The following is a 19,149-nucleotide window of genomic DNA, read 5'->3' as shown; positions in this document are numbered from 1 at the left end:
TCTAAACTGGAATTATGACGGGCACTGGGAAGCCATAGTCACTTCCAAATACCTAGATCTCTTCTTTGTGCTTTTGAGATTACTTAAAACAGTGCTGTCCTGATTTTCTTATTTACCTCTCTTAATTGTAGAGTCTGATCTGAAAGATTATTTATGAAAAATAACTGGCCTGATGGTGTTGAAGAAATGTTTGGTTTTTGTTCTGTTCTTATGCCTGATATTAGGACTTAAATTAGAATATGTTGATTACTAATTGAAAGCTGCAAGATCACAGGCTGGTTCTTAGCTTAAGTGGCATAGCAGAACTAATCATAGCCAATAATAATAAATATTAAGTGTTGATGAGACAAAAACTGTTGTGGTTGTCTTATTCAACAATCCTGACTCCAGAGCAGTATCGTATAACATTTATTTGCTTGTTTCAAATTAATGGTTTGGATTAGATGAGAATGTCAGGTAGAACCTTTAAGTAAAGTTAATTTTTGTTGTTTATGTGGTGTGGAATAACAAATAAGAATCCCTGAGATCTTTAAAGAATTTGTGGGCTCTCTGTAGGGCAGAATAGTTATATTTAATTTTTTAGCTATAAAAAAATCATCAAAAATTTTGGTTTTTCTGCTAATTTCCCTTTTTAAATGTTATTTCTTCACAGTAGTTTAAATGACAGTTAATTGTGCTGCAGTATTTGGTAAATGTCGTGTATTCCACTTTTCTAAAAGCAGTGAAGTAATGTAAGCCTGTGGCTTCTTTTTTCAAAAGATCTACACCGTAATTATCCTGAAGTCTATTACAATATGCAAATGGCAAGAGGATCCTTGTCTCCAAAATTAGAGTATCAATATTGATTCAACATGTGCATAAAACAGTATTTCTGACCAAATGTTAATCTTGTTTCAGGAGAGTGCAAATAACACTGGATGTCAAGATGTGATCAGGGTTTGAGTTAGAGCTACCCACTGAGGGATCTTCCACAAGACATTTGCTGAACTGCTGCCCCTAGGTCCATTCTCCTTGTCTACAAATGGACATTCTAATGTCTGTCCTGCCTAACACATAGGTTCTTGGGAGGATAAAATATGATCGTGTACTCAGTGCACTGTAATGTGCTATACAGGTGTAGATTATTATTATTTCAGGAGAAACTTTGCCATCTCTGAATTATTAATTATTACTAATTTAAAATGTATTAAGCATCTGATTTGTTCTGGCTTTCACAGAGAATTTAAATTGGCCTTGGATACGTGATGTAGTTCTGTTGGCCTTGGATATGTGATGTAGCTCTATTCTTTCATGATAGGGAAATTGAGGAATGTAGAAATAAAATTGGCTGTATTTTGTTTTCCATTTAAATCATTTTCCTTTGCATATCATTAATGAACTTAATACACTTAGTATAAATTCTGATTGCCTGAAATTACTGCATGAAGCTACAAAAAAGGATTTGTACTGAAAATTAAATGATACAGTCTCAGTTACTTGTTTTAATGTAAGCAAGACTGCCTGCATTCCATTTAATACTTCCATCGTGGTGTGCATGCGTGCATTTGGAGTCTTTGACTTCAGACTTAAACAAGTTTGTCAGTGACTGTTCAGAAGTAAGTGTTTTTGATGTCACACCAGGTCACTGACCCCTCCAGCTGTTGTTTCAGTGGGTGTTAAGAAACAAAGACAAGCCCCTAATTACCATTACTCTTAGGTGTGAAATTTTGCCCCCAGTGTGTTTTCCATAAATTCCCAATATACAGATTACTTCTTAATGCCACTCAGAAATGCCAAAGAAAGTCTGCTCTGTAGTACCTTAGAATCATTTTCCCAGCTGATTTTGTCAGGTCAGATTTGGAAGAGCAACATGCAATGAAATATTTATTTTTAATTTTTTTCATTCACTCACTGCTCTAGATCTTTTAGGATTTCTCTGACTCTGACATACTGTATACTAAACTGTTCTTTTCATTATTAATAATAAATATTTCTTTTCAGGCCCAATTGATTGTGAGAGAGATTCGGCTGGACATTTTAGAAAAGTAATGCTAATATTTAGGTCCTTTAGGTGGAATATTATGGAAGTATGTAATGATAATATCAAAACTGCATTTAATTCCTGAAGAGGAGGGAAGGGTAGCACAGGAGAGACAGAAATCTGCTGTTCTCTTTGTAAGTGAAAGGTCATGCTACTGAGCGCTGCAGGGTGGATTGGTGAGAAATGAGCTCCCATTTGCTAGGAATTAGAATGAGTCTATCTGATTTTCCTTCACTTGTGACCTTTAAAGATGCAGCTTTTAGATTGATAAGCAGGTGGATGCTTTTAGTAACCCAATGCAGAATTTGTTTCATATAAAAAGACTATCTTTCAGACACTGAAGATATTGCTTCCACAAAGGGTTTTTTCCTACAAAGCCTCTGGAGAAAGAAATTCAATGATTATATCTTATCTGTCACACAAAAAGAAAATTCAGAATTACTGTATGTTCAATTAGAACATTTTTTCTCTCTCTCTCAAAGCATTAATCATTTTCTGGAACACACATCCTTCCGTTAAGAATCTCTAAGAAGGTTAGACAGTGGGCACTCCTCATGGCTCTCCCCTCTGGATCTTCCTGCTCCATTCACAGAACCTCCTCCAGGCAGATAAAAGAGCTTCTTGGGTTGCTATAGTGATCCTTTCAGGTTGGGCCCTGCACTATCTTGAAGACAGTCAGATGAGAGCAAGAAGTGGGCAGCAATATAGTTAGTTAATGTCGGGCAGCTGAAGGTGATCTGTGCTGTTATATTTGGAGATGTTTTGATTAGCTGAAAACAGGATGATAGTCAACGCAAATCCTCAACTTAATGCGATGTTTGGATATTTAAATACAGAATTTTTTATGATGTATGTAAACAAAACAGTCATTACTTTGTGTTTAAAAAGGTTGAAATAGTGCCTTGGCCAGGTGGCTCAGCTGGTTGGAACATCATTCCATACACAAAAAGGCTATGGGGCCTATTCCTGATCAGAACCTAGTCGGGGCACATATGGGAGGAAACTGATCGATGCTTCTCCCTCACATCAATGTCTCTCCCCTCCCCCCGAATCAATACACATAATCTTGAGTGAGGATGAAAAATGAATAAATAAAAAGATTGAAATAACTTATTTTCATGACCGACACACTCAAATTTCTTTTCCTCTCTGCTTGTTTTCAATTCTTAATTACATCATTTATCTTATTTGCTCTAATTTCCTCCTTTTGTTTTCCTTATCCCTTCTGCCATCAATAGTTCAAGCCCATCAGCACTTGTTTTATTTTGTCAAATGCTGGTATTTTTATTGGGCTTCTGTGCTGTTTCTGCTTCTCATTTGATATTCCTACCTGATAATAAATTCTTCATAAAGCACCTCTGATGAAATACATCAGGCTTTCTTTCTCTCCCTGTATACAGATTTTAATTTCCAACTGAAAATCACAAATGAGGTTAAAGGATTCATTCCTCCTGTCCCATATTCCTGACTTTTGAAATGTTTCAGGGAAAGTAGAGGAATTAGCTGAGTGCCTTCCATCCCAACAGACTTCCTGGTAATCTTGGAAGAGTCAGCTTTCACATGACGAGAATTCTTCTAATTTAAAAATATTCTATTAAAAAAAACACACAACAGTAATGTGTTTAGAGTCCACATAGAAAAATATTCCCATTATAAGTGTCTCAGAACTTCAGCGCTCCCATGTACAGAAAATATCAGCATGTGCACACTGAGAAGAGCTCAGTCACTGCAAACTCTGTCCTCCCCTTCCCATCTCTCCATCTGTTCACGCATGCACATAGAATCTACAGACACTCACTGAGAACCTCCCAGGCACTGTTTCAGACTGTGAGCATAACCAACAGGGCTCCAGCCCTCATGGGACTTGCATTCAAGTCACTTTTGACCTGTCTGAAGGAGAGGACACCATAATAGCAGGACCTAGTTCTGTACTATGTGTCACAGAAGCCATTTAACCACATATGGCTATTTGAATTTAAGCCAAGCAGAATTAAATACAACTCAAAATTCAGTTTCTCAGTAGCTCTTGCCACAGTTCAAATGCTCTGTAGCCTCATATATCCATCGGGCACCCTATTGGACAGTGCAAATAGAGAACATATTGACTGTCACAGGAAATTTTATTATACAGTGCTGCTCTGGAACGTTCCCCATTCTTAAAGGTAAATGGTTAGTAAACAGGTAAATGTGTAAGTGAATAACACTCTTTTTTTCATCTCCAGAAATGTTTAAGCTTCTTCTCAATTCTTCCTGGGAACAGTCTGCCTAAAAGCCATTTTTTAAGCAAAATCAACATGCTGCTCATTATATGCTGGGGGTAATGTGAGTTAAACAGGAACAGGACAGGGAGGGAGGAGGGCATGGGTCAGTGAGGCTGCCTATAGATTGCCTACGTCCTCTGCCTTCTGGGTGCAGTTAGTAGAGAGGAAGGTCAAGATTTAGAAGGTGAGTGCCTATCCAAGATTTTATTCATCCATTCCAGAAACTTTTCTTAGGTATTGAGAGGCTGTTGTAGAGAAGTAAATAAAACTTTTTGATCTCTAGCGGAAGGAGACAGTGTCAGACAATGACGAGACAGCATGATGAGTATTATGATATAGGAATGCATAAGAACCTATGGGGCATGAAAGCCATTGCACCTGACTTCCTAGGGAAGTGGGCAGAAGGAAGAGAAATGAGGGAGGATAGGTCTGGGGAGATGGCAGGTTGTGCCTGACTAGTTTTTGTTTGTTTGTTTTTCTTTAATGCATCCTTTTTTAGAACAAACTAGTGTAAATATCTAGGTTATATAGAAATAGGCTTGTAATTGTTGATTTTATCAAATAAGCAATTATAAAATTATTCAAGTAGTAAAACCTGGTAGTTCATTTGAATTAGTTGATGTAAAATGTAATTTGTCTTTTGGTATTCTGGAAGGGAAGTATTGTTTTATTTGGTTGCAAGTGTAAGTTCCTAAAAGATGAAAGATTCTCTTCTCTTTTACTCCTGGCTGTGCTGCCTTCCTTGCTGTTCGGGGGTTAGTTACATCAAGCCCATTCTCCCTGTAGGGTCCCTGCTTTACTGCACCATTTGCCTGGAACTAAAACATACTTCCTCCCATGTATCCACTTGACTCTTTCCCATATGTCCTCCAGATTCTGTTCAAATGTCACTTCATCACATAGACCTTACTGACCACCCTATATAAAATATCAGCCTCTCACGGAACATTTTTCAACATTCAGGCACCGGCTGTATTTTTGAAAGCACTGATCATCACCTGATATACAGGGTGAGGCAAAAGTGGGTTTACAGTTGTGAGTGCGTGAAACAGTTTATTCTTGTATTATTAATTATTCATTATTGTATTATTTTCCATATGAACAACTGTAAACTTACTTTGGCTCCACCTTGTCTATTATGTATTATTGTCTCTTTAGGTCTGACTCCAATCTTTAGAACATAAGCTCCATTGAGATGGGCCCTGGACTAGTCCACTGTCATATGCCCAATACCTACAAAAGCACTGGCATATAGTAGGTCTCGATAAATATATAGTGAGTGAAAAATTCTATCTTGATATATGTTACAGATCCCAAAAGGAATGGTTAAGTTAACCACTCTTCAGATTTTTTTTAAAAATTTCTTCTGTAAAGATAATTGAGATTTGTGTTTTTGGAGCAGTTCATAATTCAGTACAAAGATTTCTCTGTAGCCAAATCTTAGAGGCCATGTCCACTTTCACTGCACCAAATAACCATTTGACAAAGCTGATGCTCTGTTCTGTCCATCAGATACCCAGGTAACCCTAGTTTGACATGATTCGAATACAATTATCACTGCATTTGAGCCCTTCTCTCCAGTATGTGGTTAGTGCTGGCAGGGCAGTATAGCATGTTTGCATGGCCAAATCATGGTAATCTCAAAGGACTACCTGTATTTCTCATTTTAAATGTAATATCTGGTCTTGCCTTCGCCCTGCCCCTTCCTTTCATCCCACATTTCCATAGGATAACAACAAGTAATAAAACAATCTCTGTGGAGGCATGTGTTAATCACAGCCTGACGGATCTTGTTATCAGTGATGTAGTTATCAGTGTAGAAACTTCAGGCGAAAAACTCTGGTGCAAGATATACAAGCCCCTCTCCTTGCATAGCATGTCATTCTTAACTGAGAGAATGGAATGTGTTCTTGCTTCCCTTTGGATACTTGACCCTAAATCTAAAGAGGAATGAAAGGAAGGGCAGTGTTTCAAACAGGCAGTGGTTAGGATAGGGGTCAGGAGAGAACTACTTCTCTTTTATTGATTTCATGAAATTGTTTGAAGAATGATTCAGCATTTTGGGGTATAAAAAAACAGCTTCAAGTCTCTTTTCCAGTTAGGCTAATATGCTTTCGTTGAAAGGTTCTGTTGTTCTTGAAATACACTTTCCTTCTGTTCTTTCAAAGCCTCTTTAATCAGTAGTGATGTGACAGGAGGTACAGCAACCTTCCCGACACTCCTGCTTTTTCCTTTCCCTCTCTCTTCTGTGAGGTAGAGTCACCAGGAAAACTGATTGGCAAAATTGTTCCTTAATTGGGGAGAAAGGAGGCTCTATAAAGACAGGCACTATCCAGAACATAACAAATTGAACTATCAGAATGCATGTTTTACCCTGGTTAGCTTTTGTTTCAACTAGAAATCCTAAGAAGCCTAGGATTGGGTTTGAAATAGGCATTTATCTTAACACTGAAATATTATTCAGGTTTAGTTTTTTTATGTTATTAGTTAGAGCATGGTAATGAGAATTTTGTTACATTATTATGCCCATTGTCAGGTCTCTGCATTTAAAGTTTCTTTTAAAATGCATATAGAAATGAGTTTTGTATATAAGCTGAACACCCTGGGCTTTAACAAAATGGCTAATAGGTGTTTAGCAGCCTAAGAAAATTGAAACTTCCTTTGATTTCCTTTTCTGTTTTGTTTGTTTTTTGGGGGAGGGTGTCTTTGCTGTGTGTGAATATGACGGGAAAAAAGAGAATTACAATGTAGGATTATATTACCTTGCTGAATTTATTACAATGGATTTTACATATTTGCCCTAATGCAGAATAAACTTCAGTTGACATAGGGTAGTAACAATTTTAAATTTGCTAATTTCTAAATAAACATCAGTTACACACTTCTAAAATACCACTTCCTTTAGAAAACAACTGAAGAACTAAGACCTAATTGTACTTATTATTGTCTGTGCTTTTACAATGTATGTATGTATGTGGCTGAAGAGTATATGTGAGGCTGTCTTAGGAATTATTGTAGTAACTGTGTGAGTTGATGGATGTGGTAATTAGCTTGATCATGGTAATTGTTTCACAATGTATACATATAGTAAGTAATCACGTTGTACACCTTTTTAAAAAGTCATGTGCACAACCTAAATGTAATAGTTCATTCACCCCTTATCCGCGGTTTCACTTTCCACAGTTTAAGTTACTTACAGTCAACTGCAGTCTGAAAATATTAAATGGAACGTTCCACTAATAAATAGTTCATAGGTTTTAAACAGTGTGCTGTTCTGAGCAGCATGATGATATGCCGCACCATCCCACTCCCTTCAGCACAGGACAGAAATCGTTCCTCCATCCAGTGTGTCCTTGCTGTGTCTGCTGCCTGCCCATCTGGGTTATCCCACCTACTGTTGAGGTGTCAGAGTGCTTGTGTCAAGTCACCCTTATTTTACTTAGTACTGACCCAAAGCTTAGAGAGCTGGCAATTCAGATATACCAAATAGAAGCCATAAATGACTTCCTTTAAGTGAAAAGATGAAAGTTCTCAACTTAATAAGGAAAGGGTAAAAGAAAATGTGTGTGCTGAGTAAGCTTGCTAAGAACTGTGGTAAGAATGAATCTTGTATTTGTGAAATGAAGGAAAAAAAAAAGGAATTTCATGCCCGTTTTGCTGTTGCACCTCCAACTGCAAATGTTGTGGCCGCAGTACATGATAAGTGCCTAATTAAAATGGAAAAGGCATTGCATTTGTGGGTGGAAGGCAGACAGAAAACGTGGTCCAATTGATACAATGTATTGTGCCAGAAAGCACTGAATCCATGTGCATGCTTCAGCAAGGGGTTCCCTGAAATGCGTGACACCAAGCCGTTTACTGCAAGGAGGTGATGGTTACACAGATTCAGGAATAGATTTGGACTGAAACATGTAAAAATCACTGGACAGACTGTGTCTGCTGACGAAGAAGCTGCTGCCACATCTCCAGTAGAGTGAAGTTGATTAGGATTTGGTACCATCCATAGTTTCAGGCATCCACTGGGGGGTTTGGAACATATTCCTCATGGATGAGGGGGAAATTTGTGTTCTGTACATACAATTTATATTCTGAGTCATACCTCAATAAAGCTGGAAAAAAAAGAAATTATTTCATTTTTTTCCTCACTACAACCATGTTTATGGTACTTTTAAACATGAAAAATATTGAGTCCCAGAGAAGTTAATGTCATTAAGCAAAAGCAAATAGTGAGTGCCAAGGTCTTAGGCTTTAGGCTAGACTCTGGGGATTCTTGGTGAATAAAAGCCATACTCTGTCCCATAGGAAGGTAGTGACTAGAGAGCTGTGGTGGTTGAGAGGTGGGGGTTCACCACAATCACCTATGTGCTCTTGGACACATTACTTAATTTCTCTGCTCTCTCATCTACCAAAATGAGACTACCAATACCCACTTTTGTTAGGATGAAATGATAGATGTGAAAGCACTTAACGGTCATTCAGTGAATGTTAATTTTTCTTCAAATTTCTAGTTAAAGTCTAATGCTTTCCACTATTTATACCTGTAAACCTCCAGCAAAGATTCCTGGCTTCAACACATCCTAACTGCATGACCTCGAACAAGTTATAAACTCTTCTGTGCCTCAGTGTCCTCATTTATAAAATGGCGATAAGAGTCCAACTTCATTTTGCTGAGGATATATGATTTAGTGCACTGAAGAACACAGTTCATATCAGAGTAAGTGGTCAACAAATATTAGATAGTACGAGCTACAAAACTGACCTTTCTCCTTTAAATTAGAAATCGTACTCACAAGGTCCTGGGTGGGTAGCTCAGTTGGTTAGAGCATCGTCCTAATACATCAAGGTAGAAGGTTCAATTCTTGGTCAGGACTCATACAAGAAGCAACCAATGAATGCATTAAAAAGCAGAACAACAAATCAATCTCAATCTCTCTCTCTCTCTCTCTCTCTGTCTCTCTCTCTCTCTCTCAAAATTAGTAAATAAAAAACGAAATAAATTGCACTCACAAGTGTTTTTACTGTGAATGCATCTATGAAAACATTTTATTAAGCTTTAAAATGTTTGAGCTGATTTTAAACTTGAGTCTCTGGACTATAGATATCAGGGGGTTGGCAGTTTGGTTTCTGATTCCTTGGCATTGACTGATCAACATTTGGTTCATTGGTGAGCATTTAAGAACCACCAGAGAGAGCATAAGAAATTAGCAATCCTTCATGCTGTCAGGAAGCATTGAGGTTGAGCTGTCAGAGGCCAAGGGGGGGACGCTTCATTGGATTGAGCCACAAAACCAGTTGGATTCTTTGTCTTCCACGGCATTCTTGGGTGGAATCCATTTAACTAGGAAGTAAAGACTTCGGTCAGCTCATTTAGTAGGAACAAACTTAGAAAATCCTCTGTTAACCACTTAGATGTATTGAAAATAGTGAACATTAGTTATTGAGCTAAATGCCTTTAAAAAGAAATCAGGAAAATACTAAGACACAAAATAATACATAACCTTTGACTTTAATGTACAGCCTAAACATACCTTTAAACATTAGAAATGTTTTCTCTTTAAAAAAAATCATCAGAGTGACCATGTTGATTGGATGCTGGGGTATAGTGGTGAGAAAAATGGGAAAGAAAGAACAGCATTTGGCATTGTGTTTGGTGACAGACTCTAACCTTACATGAATGTGCTTTATTTTTTTTGAAGACTATCTTCCTTTATGTTTTACTTTTTTGAGGGGGAAAAAAAAACCCTATCTGAGTGACTCTAACCTTTAAATAATTGGTAAACTGGAGCAGGGAAACTGACATTAAAATCTATTGAAGAGAACAGAAGGAGGGAGCATTACTCCACTAAGGGACTGGCCAGCCTATTGTTTCCCTATCTTGCAATGGGAATGGGAGTGATTTCTGCTGGCAAGGGGCAACATGGACAGTGGTAGTGTTTAAAGACTTCACAACTATTTCTGTTAGTAATAATGTAATAATAAATCATCTAGAGGCCTTGAAATAACTGACCCATTTCTAGGAGTAGAAAGCTTTAAACTACAAGCATCATGTGTCCATCCATGGCCTGCCTGCTTTTTCCTCTCTTTCTATGCACAACACACACAGTCTGTACTCAAAAGCCATCACCCTGGTTCCTGCAGGTCCCCTGCCTGGAATACTTATTTCAGCCTCGATAATTATATCATCTTTTAGGAGCTGGTCCAAGACCCAACCCCCTTAAGAGATTTTCCTCACTCATCTTTCTTGGGTTGTATTCAATTCCAAAAATACTGTTGAGTGTGAGACACTGGAGATCCCACACCGAACAAGGTGGGCATGGCCTCTGCTCTCAAAGATCTTACAGAGCAGCGGGGAGGTAGACAAGGTGAGGCATTCACAGCAGGAGGCAGGGGGTACAGGGCATTATGTGAGCTTGGATGAGGTGCCTTACCCAGACCTTACCCAGATCTTCTTTCCAGATCTCACCTTACCCTGAATGTCTAGAATGACTAGTAGCTCTGAGGAAAATTGGTATTTAATTTTTTGCTGCCTTGTTTTGTTCTCTTTCTTGTCTGTTATCTCCCTAGGTAAATAACTACCTTGAAGGTAATGACTTTTATTTTATTTTATTTTTCCATTGTTATTTTTTATTTTTATGTTAAATTTTTTTATTGTTGTTCAATTACAGTTGTCCCCATTTCCCCCCCCCATTACTCTCCCCTGCTTTACCCACCCCTCACCTTTTACTTTCAGTCCCCTCGCCCTCCCCCACCCCACCCCACCCACCATTGTCTTTGTCCATGGGTCCTTTATACATGTTCCATGACCCTTTAAAACTCTGTAGGGTCTTGAATAACACTCAGTGGGTGGAAATATACTTCTTAAAATTTTTATTCTGTATCTTTTTAAAATTTTATTTTTTTGATTGAGAGAGAGGCATCGATGTAACAGAGAAACATCGATCAGTCACCCCCATCGGCTTTCTGACTGAGGATCGAACCTGAAACGCAAGCATTCGCCTTGACCTGGAGTTGAGCCCGCAGCCTTTTGGTGCACAGGACAATGTTCTAACCAACTGAGCCACACTGGCCAGGGCCCTCCTCCTCTTTTGACTTTGCGTAAGAGTGGGTTCCCCTTGCTTTAGTTTCAGATGTCTCCTGTAATTTGAAAATGTCTGTCTTCTGAACCTTGTGTTTATGAGTAGTTGACTCCAGCTGATTATAGTCACTGTCTCTGGCACTTGGTTCATAGGCAGCAGCATATCTTCTTTTTACCACCACGTACTTTCTCCCTCAGTGGTCTTCAGTTTAATCAGAGTTCAGGCTCTCCATTGCCTCTTTCGCATAGCCTCTAAAATGCTTTCCTCTTTCTGGGACTGTTTTCGTAATAAGGGTGGAGCATAATTTAGAGGCTTAATTTTAGAAAACTATATGAAGCAGCAGACCCATAAAATGTTATGATTCATGACCACTTGTTTTGTTCTCATAATGCAACCTGAACTAAAAAGCCATCCATCAAAGCTATAAAAGCTGTTCATGGCTGTCTTTTAGTATATCGTGTGGAGTAAAATTCAGCCCACAGCAAGGGAAAAGATGGATTCATGGGGCCATTGCCTTGGTGTATGTTAAAGGCCAGTAATTTCTAAGCTCTGTGGAAGACCCTATTTTACTATAAACCCTGGATTACTTCTTAACCCCACTTAGTTTTTCTTTCCAACTTATTATCAGTGTATCCTCACTTACAGGCCCTTCTTTCCTCTGTAAATAATTGCCGAGATCATGACTGTCCCTTCCTCCATAGCCTCTTTGCTACTTTTGCTTGTTGAGGAAATTGGCATATGAAGATTAATTGGCTAGAAACCTAAAATATAGCCTCCATGGAGAGTCACCTTGGTCATTTGTCAGCTATAACAATCTCTAGAACCTTTGGTTCCCAGCCCCCACCCAGCCCAGGCCTCTCTGGGCTATGTTTTTCTAGTGTTATAATAGAAACTAGTGGTGATTGGTAACCCAGATTGCTGACTATAGTGTCCTCCATAAAACTCAACATACCTCTTACATTGTGATTCATATTTGAATACTGAAGTTAGGTGCCTTGTCTGACCTTTGATGTTTCTTTATGATCATGTATCTAGGTCAACACACTTTAAAAACTATATATGAGATAATATCCTGGTTTGAATCCTGACTTAGGCACCAATTGGGCATGCTCCTTAGTCTGTGTCTTCCTCTGCAAAATGTGGTTAACCATGCTGAGGTGTCCTCATGCTGAGGACAGCATGAGACAGTCCTTATGAAATTGTACTTGGCATGCAAAAATTAGCAATAGTGATTTATTGATTCTTATCTTTTATTAAGAGCCTACCAAAAAAATAACTTGAAGGTGAGAAATTAGAAAGAAGTTAATGAATCCAGATAAACTAAACAGTTTCAATAAAACCCTCAAGAGGATGACTTCTATATCTTTGATACATGTTGTACTTTGTAAAACCAGTTCAGAATGTGTTGTAAAGAGAAATACACCTAAAAAATGAACGAGTTATTTAACTCTATGATTAAATGTCAGTGGCATGGTGTTTTGTTTCTTCAGTCAACTATTAAATAAAGTATTATGGCTTTTTAACTTACCTTTTGCACATTAGTTGTTTAGCTGAAAAGTAAATTCTTTTTTATATTAGGAAATAAGCTTTTTTTCTTTGAAAACCACTATAGTTTTAGACAGCTCATGTATTTCCACTTAAGGTGTACCTTGTACTGCATATCTGCCCTGGACCTGAAGATCCATCTTTTTTTAGCAGACTCATCTTAAACTCTCATAGAACTAAATGGCTTCCTTGAAGAACAAGTTTCATTATTTGGCAGATGAAAATGACAGTGACCATTCAGAATCTTAAGTTGGATAACAATGATTTTCAAAAACTCAACAACTTTGAAATAAGTTTATGCATAATGTATAATAGGAAATCAGTTAAAAAATTGAGAACTGTTTTGAAAATATATTTGTTCTTCTTTTAAAAATCTATTCCCCTCCAAGAGGTAAAAGTAGCATTTATCTTGTTCTCTAAGCTAAAGTCTTGAGGGAAAAAATTCCCTTGAGCCAAGCTCTTGTTGTTGGCTGAATTAATACTCCAATTTATTATTATTTATTTTTATTGGGAGTTCTTGGGCTTTCTAACCTGTGGAGACATTTGTTAGGTCTCTTCAGAATGGTTTAGCAGAACTGTGGTCAAGGGTCTCCGATGGTGCACAGCTTTAGGAAGGCTCAGGCAAGAAGACATAGCCTGCTTCTTTCTTTGCCCTTTTTTGTAATAAGGGGTAACAGATTCTGCCTTGTACTTGGGTGGGTTTCCCAATCTACTGGGAGTCCAATCCATTTGTAGCTAATGTTAGGTCAAGGCTAGAGGGGCCATGGCCCTTGCAGTTGTCATCATTGAGCTCTTATTTCTATTCCACCGAGAAGCTGAACTTGACAGTCTGTCTAGGGAGCTCTTTGCTCTTTGCTGCCTATCTTTGAGTAGGATGCATTAAGGATAAGTTACTTGTCATGGTAGAATTCCTCATCATTAATCACTGAGAGACCACATTCATAGGTAAATCAGTAAATTTGATGATAAAGCCACATCTTGATAGAAAATGTACTTTTTGATATTCTCTTGTCTGCTGGACTGGTCAGCGGTGTTGACGCACACCCAGAGCAAGCTGCCGTTTTTCATTCTGATGGCAGTACATTGTGGATCTGTGAAGATCTGAGCCATAACTGCTGCATGAGGCCTTCTTTGATTTGTACACAATATGAATAACTGTATATTAGGCATGCTGTAATTTTTTCATCTTTTGTGCCTATGGGGACTATATTACCTTATCAGGGTAAAGTTCATTGTGTAAGACTGATAATTAATCCCCTGTTCCTTTTCTTTTTCTGCTTTCTTATCTGGTGGCTACATTATATATAAATTCTAGCATTTTTTTTCAACACTATGCCAAATAAAGCAATCTGGAGATGCAAGCAATAAAAAGCTTATTTTTAAAACCACCCTAGGAAGAAAACTGGTCAGATTCCATTTTAGTGACAAAAGGCATTCCATTTTGTGGCCACATTTACCTCTACTCCCTAAACCACGTGCTGGAAGAGTGGGACGACTGGCTGCAAGTGATGAGTCTCTAGTCCCTGCAGGGTTCCAGAAAAGGTGGTCTCTTTGTTCTCTGTACACTCCACACTGCACTCTTTATCTCGCTTTATAACTTTTAAAACACAGAAAGAAATAAGGTAGCCTGAAGAGGTTATTAACTCGAGATTCACATCCTTAACTGGATAGCAAATGTCTTACTAATTGAGGCTTGTATTTAACTGGATTAAATCCAGTGGCTTGATGTTAACATGCAGTGCGGCCAAGTCTGTTGTCGTTTCCTGAGAAGGAGCTTAGCTTTGTGCAGCCACACAGTATGCGAGTCACACACTCGTCCTAGGGTACTGGCTTGCTGTAATTTCATTTGGGGACAAGGGACCATTACAGTGCAATTAGCTGGGTATGAAGGAATATTCTTCTAATTAAACTGAATTTGGTGCCCATGGCAAAATGTGTGCTTAACATATTGGAGTATGTGTAAAAATGTATATATATTTTCATAAATAGTTTTTTCCCTCTCGTTCTTGCTGAAGGGCTTTTGTCTTGGATATTGTTTACTCAAGAGGAATTATTTCATTACTGATACTGGACAGCACCATCAAATCTGGAAAGTCATGGCATTTACCCTGGTTCTTAAATATTTCTCTTTGGAAGAACACAGAAAGGTTCAGTCTTCTCCTATGAGTTTGAAAACTAAAGAGCAAAATTTTTCGGTATTATCTAATAGAGAATACCTGTTATAGATCCCTGGGCTCTTAACTGTTTTTAGTTTATAAAAGAAAATCAATTTAGCATAAAATAGATCTTGGATATTCAGGAGAAAGTCAAGGCTGAGCACAGGATTTTCTCCTTCTTAGCCTGATGCTTTTCTGTTAGGTATTCTTAATGAACAATTTGAATTAAGTGGTCAAAATGTTAAATTTATCTAATTCTACTTGTTAATCCATTGGTAGGCATTGGCTATACCCAAGTTCCATTTCTGCAACCTTGGAATGTTGGTTTAATGATACTATAATTAGAAATAAGTGATAATATGTCTGGTTTTCTGACCTGTGGGTTGTTGAGGTGTCTGCCCACAGAGAGCCTACTGGTAGGTGGGTTCAGAAGGGATGACATTCTTAGAGACTGTCTTGACTGATCCTGGGAATTTGCATACCTTCCAGTGTGATCTCGGAGGATCCAGTTCAACTATCATCTTGATTTAGATTGTTCCCAAATATGCATCTTTCTTTACTCTTTTTAAAAATTTTTTATTTAACGATTTGAGAGGCGGGGGCTGGGGAAGAGAGAAACATCCATTTGTTGTTTCACTTACTTATGCATTCATTAGTTGATACTTGTATATGCCCTGACTGAGGATTGAACCGACAACCTTGGTGTATCAGGACAACACTCTAACCACCTGAGCTACCCAGCCAGGACCTTTACTCTTGAGCTCACTTTGAAAATGTAGAGCTACACATCATTGGCCATTTGAATGCATCATCTACTCTTCCCTGCCCACATTCTCCAGGCTTCCCATCTTCACTCATGAGTCCTAGCCCTCCAAACTCACTCTTGGCATTTACCTTCATTTTCTCTACTGTTTTCCCACACCACTATTTGGGGATAGACCAGGCTGTATAAATTGTTCCTTTATAATTCTGGGGTCTTGTCTATTTATGACTTGCTCCCCCAACCCTGGTGCAGGCCAGCATCAGCTTGCTTGGCAATGCTCCAATAACCTCTTAGCTAGTCTCTTCACTTTTGTGGTCCCCCCACTTCCCACCCTCATCACAAATGCAACATTCAGTCCATCTTATAAACCTCTATAGAATTCTTCCTGGAGTAAAGTGATACCTGATACCTCTTTACTACTTTCCCTTCACACTCACATTCAACTACCTTCAGTCACTTTTCAGCATCCCTAGGTTAAAAAGTCTCTTTCCTTCTCTGACTTTCAGAGCCCTCCAAAGTAATCAAAAAGTAAGTTCCTCCTTCTTCTATCTTAACTCCTACATCTTTCTAAAACATTCATTAGATCTTTATCAAATCCTCTCCTGCATCCTAGTTATAAAAAGAACTATCTTATCTATCCTATTAAATCCTGAGTTGTTAGAGGACAAGTTCTTTTTCTTAAACTTGCTTATATTTACCACATATAATTATAATAAATTGTGACCAATAATAGGTAACATTCGTTGAGCATTTACAATGTGCTGTTCTAAGTGCTTTATTAATATTTTTCTTATTTTAGCTCATGAAGCAGGTATTACTTTTCCATTTAAAACAGAGTACATGGAATTCAAAGAGGCATAAAAGGGCCTTTCTATGCATCATAATCAGGCAAGGCTTCATGGCAATCCATGGGGCACAATAGGGAAGGAATTTATTGTACAGCCATGTCACAATAAATGGCTGCCATGGCAAAGGGGGTTGAGACTGTGATTGCAGAAGGGCAAGAACTTAAGGGCAAATAGAGGTATATGGAGCACCCAAAGTATGATGTCAGGGTTCAAATGAATCTGATGATGGGAATGAATATTGTACACTAGCAAGCAGTAGGCAAAGGACTTCCATAGAGCTTAGTGCCCATACCATGCCCTCAGTGTTTAGCACAAGTGGCTTTGTCTTCTTCTGCCCCTTTTCATTTGCCTATCCTGTCTGGCTAAACCCTAAAGTCCTTGAGAAGAGAAATATAGCTTATTTGTGTTTGAAGTTTCAAGACTTACTCTAAATTAAACACACAATCACTGTCATTTGATGATGACTATGTAGCAAAAATTAAAATATCACAACAGGCAGTGTTCCCTCCAGTAATAGAAGCCTTCTTCTTGTGAACCAGGCATGAAGATAGTGTGTAAAACCTATTTAGAGCAGGGACTTTATGAAGTATATAAGGGCTTCTCAGTCTCACTTCTTTACCAGTTTGACCCCAGTAATTGTATTGCTTTAATCTCTATCATCAGAAGTGTTACAATGGGGTGATTACAACTAGCATTCTCACTGGTTAAATTCTGCTTCAATCTTGACATTTTGTGATATGATCACCATAATCCTAGTGGACCATGGGACTCTTGTTATTGTTGTTATTACTGATGGTGTTCTGCACATATTGTGTTACTATATTAAAGAAGAAACCATACCTTACTCTTTAGCATGCATTTCAGGGAGCTGTGAGCCCTGTGTATTTTGTTAGGCTGTGCTTTCATCAAGCCTGTAACAGCATTAGAGCTTGGTGGCTGACCGTGAGTTTTCAGGGTGTCAATCCTTGCTGTATAGTAATACTAATAGGGGAAACAAAACAAAGCAAAACCATGTCATAGCAAGAGATATTTCTCTAGCTGACTTTGTGGTGAGCATAGTATTGCTGGTCAGCAATATATTCTTGTCTACTCAGGCTGGCTGTTGGCTACCAGCTGTGAGACGCTCCCTTGCTGACAAGCCTCCCCCTATTCTGTACTTTGCCCTCAGGCTCACAATTTACTGGATGCAATCTTGTTGAGAAAATGTGGTCTTTATTAGTGTTCGACACAGATCGACTTTTCTTTGTCCGCTTCTGCAGAGCTAGTAGGATGCTTAATTCGGGGAAGAAACGGGATAGATGACAGTATGAGGACATGAGAAGGGGAGTTTTCAGGTGCTCAAACCAGAGTGTTGACTTAATATAGAGATGATTTGAGCACACAGGGTAGAAATAGCTTGTTTGCACCCACGGAGCTTTTTGCAGCATTCCAATCGACGACTAATTATCAAAAAACTATACTTGTCAATAAAAACAGATATGGTTTCTAAATACAAGAAAATTAATGAAATTTATATGTAAAAGACAGTTCTTGCCCTCCAGATGTTTATAAAGAGAACATAAACTAATGTATGTGGTGATACTCTCCAAATCACTGTAGAATTGTGTGACTTAATGTATAATATTTTATTTTTCATTGTGAGGATGTATGCGCATAGTCTTGTGTATATTTCTCTGTTGGCCTCCACTTAGCTTTGTCTGTTGACTCGGCTCTGTTTTATTGGTCTAACGTATTCTACAAAGAAATTGGGAGTGGCATGCTGCTGCGACCTTTCCTTCTCCCATGCGCTAGCTCTTTAACAAATGCCCACACATGCGGCTTTTTTCTGTCCTAATCCTGATGGTGCCTATTGTTTTAAAGAGTCCCTCGATTTCTAGGTGCTACTGAGTAGCTTTTGAAGCATAAATGCAAGTGCTTTGTGAGTAGAAATTAAATGCCAGGGAGTCTGTAAAAAATATAAATCATAGTCATTTAAAATAGTTATTCTATAAAGAGCTGTAGAAATGTGAAATTAATAAATACTAGCATAAGCATTAAATATTCACTGCCTGCTACTTCTGAAATGGTACAACAGCATCATTTTTTAATGATGGGTAATGATAAAATGCATAAATTTTAAATAACCTGTTTTCTCCTTCCCTCTTTCTGAAGCTGTGAGTTGGCAAGCTTGAAATTAAATACAAGTAATGGTAAGAACTAAGCTTCTGCTAACCTTAGTCATGGAATAGATACTTTTCTATGTTTGCTGGATGTTCTGTGTCTATTTGAAAAGATTGGTAAATTGAAAATTGGTGCTGATGGGATCAGATTAAATTTAAAGAAAAAAATAACATCTCTGTTAGTGGGGAAGAAGATATGTAAAACCTTAAATAAAAAATGCGTCATTATCTTCTAATGCATTCTTATTTATCATCTTATTAAGGCACACTGAGACCCCTTAAAATAGTTTCAATGAATCTTTAACTAAAATACATTCTTAC

General features: G+C 38.1%; 1 protein-coding gene across 6 annotated transcripts in view; it reads left to right on the top strand.

The window, feature by feature from the left end:
* The window catches only part of CADM1 (cell adhesion molecule 1), a 352,507-nt gene that overhangs the window by 232,729 nt on the left and 100,629 nt on the right, over positions 1-19,149 (top strand). The window lies entirely within an intron of this gene.

The sequence above is a fragment of the Pteronotus mesoamericanus genome, unplaced genomic scaffold (assembly GCF_021234165.1).
Source record: "Pteronotus mesoamericanus isolate MK-2021 breed Mesoamerican mustached bat unplaced genomic scaffold, CSHL_Meso_final scaffold_36, whole genome shotgun sequence".
Taxonomy (NCBI): Eukaryota; Metazoa; Chordata; class Mammalia; order Chiroptera; family Mormoopidae; genus Pteronotus; species Pteronotus mesoamericanus.
This window is presented reverse-complemented; position numbering and strand designations above follow the sequence as displayed.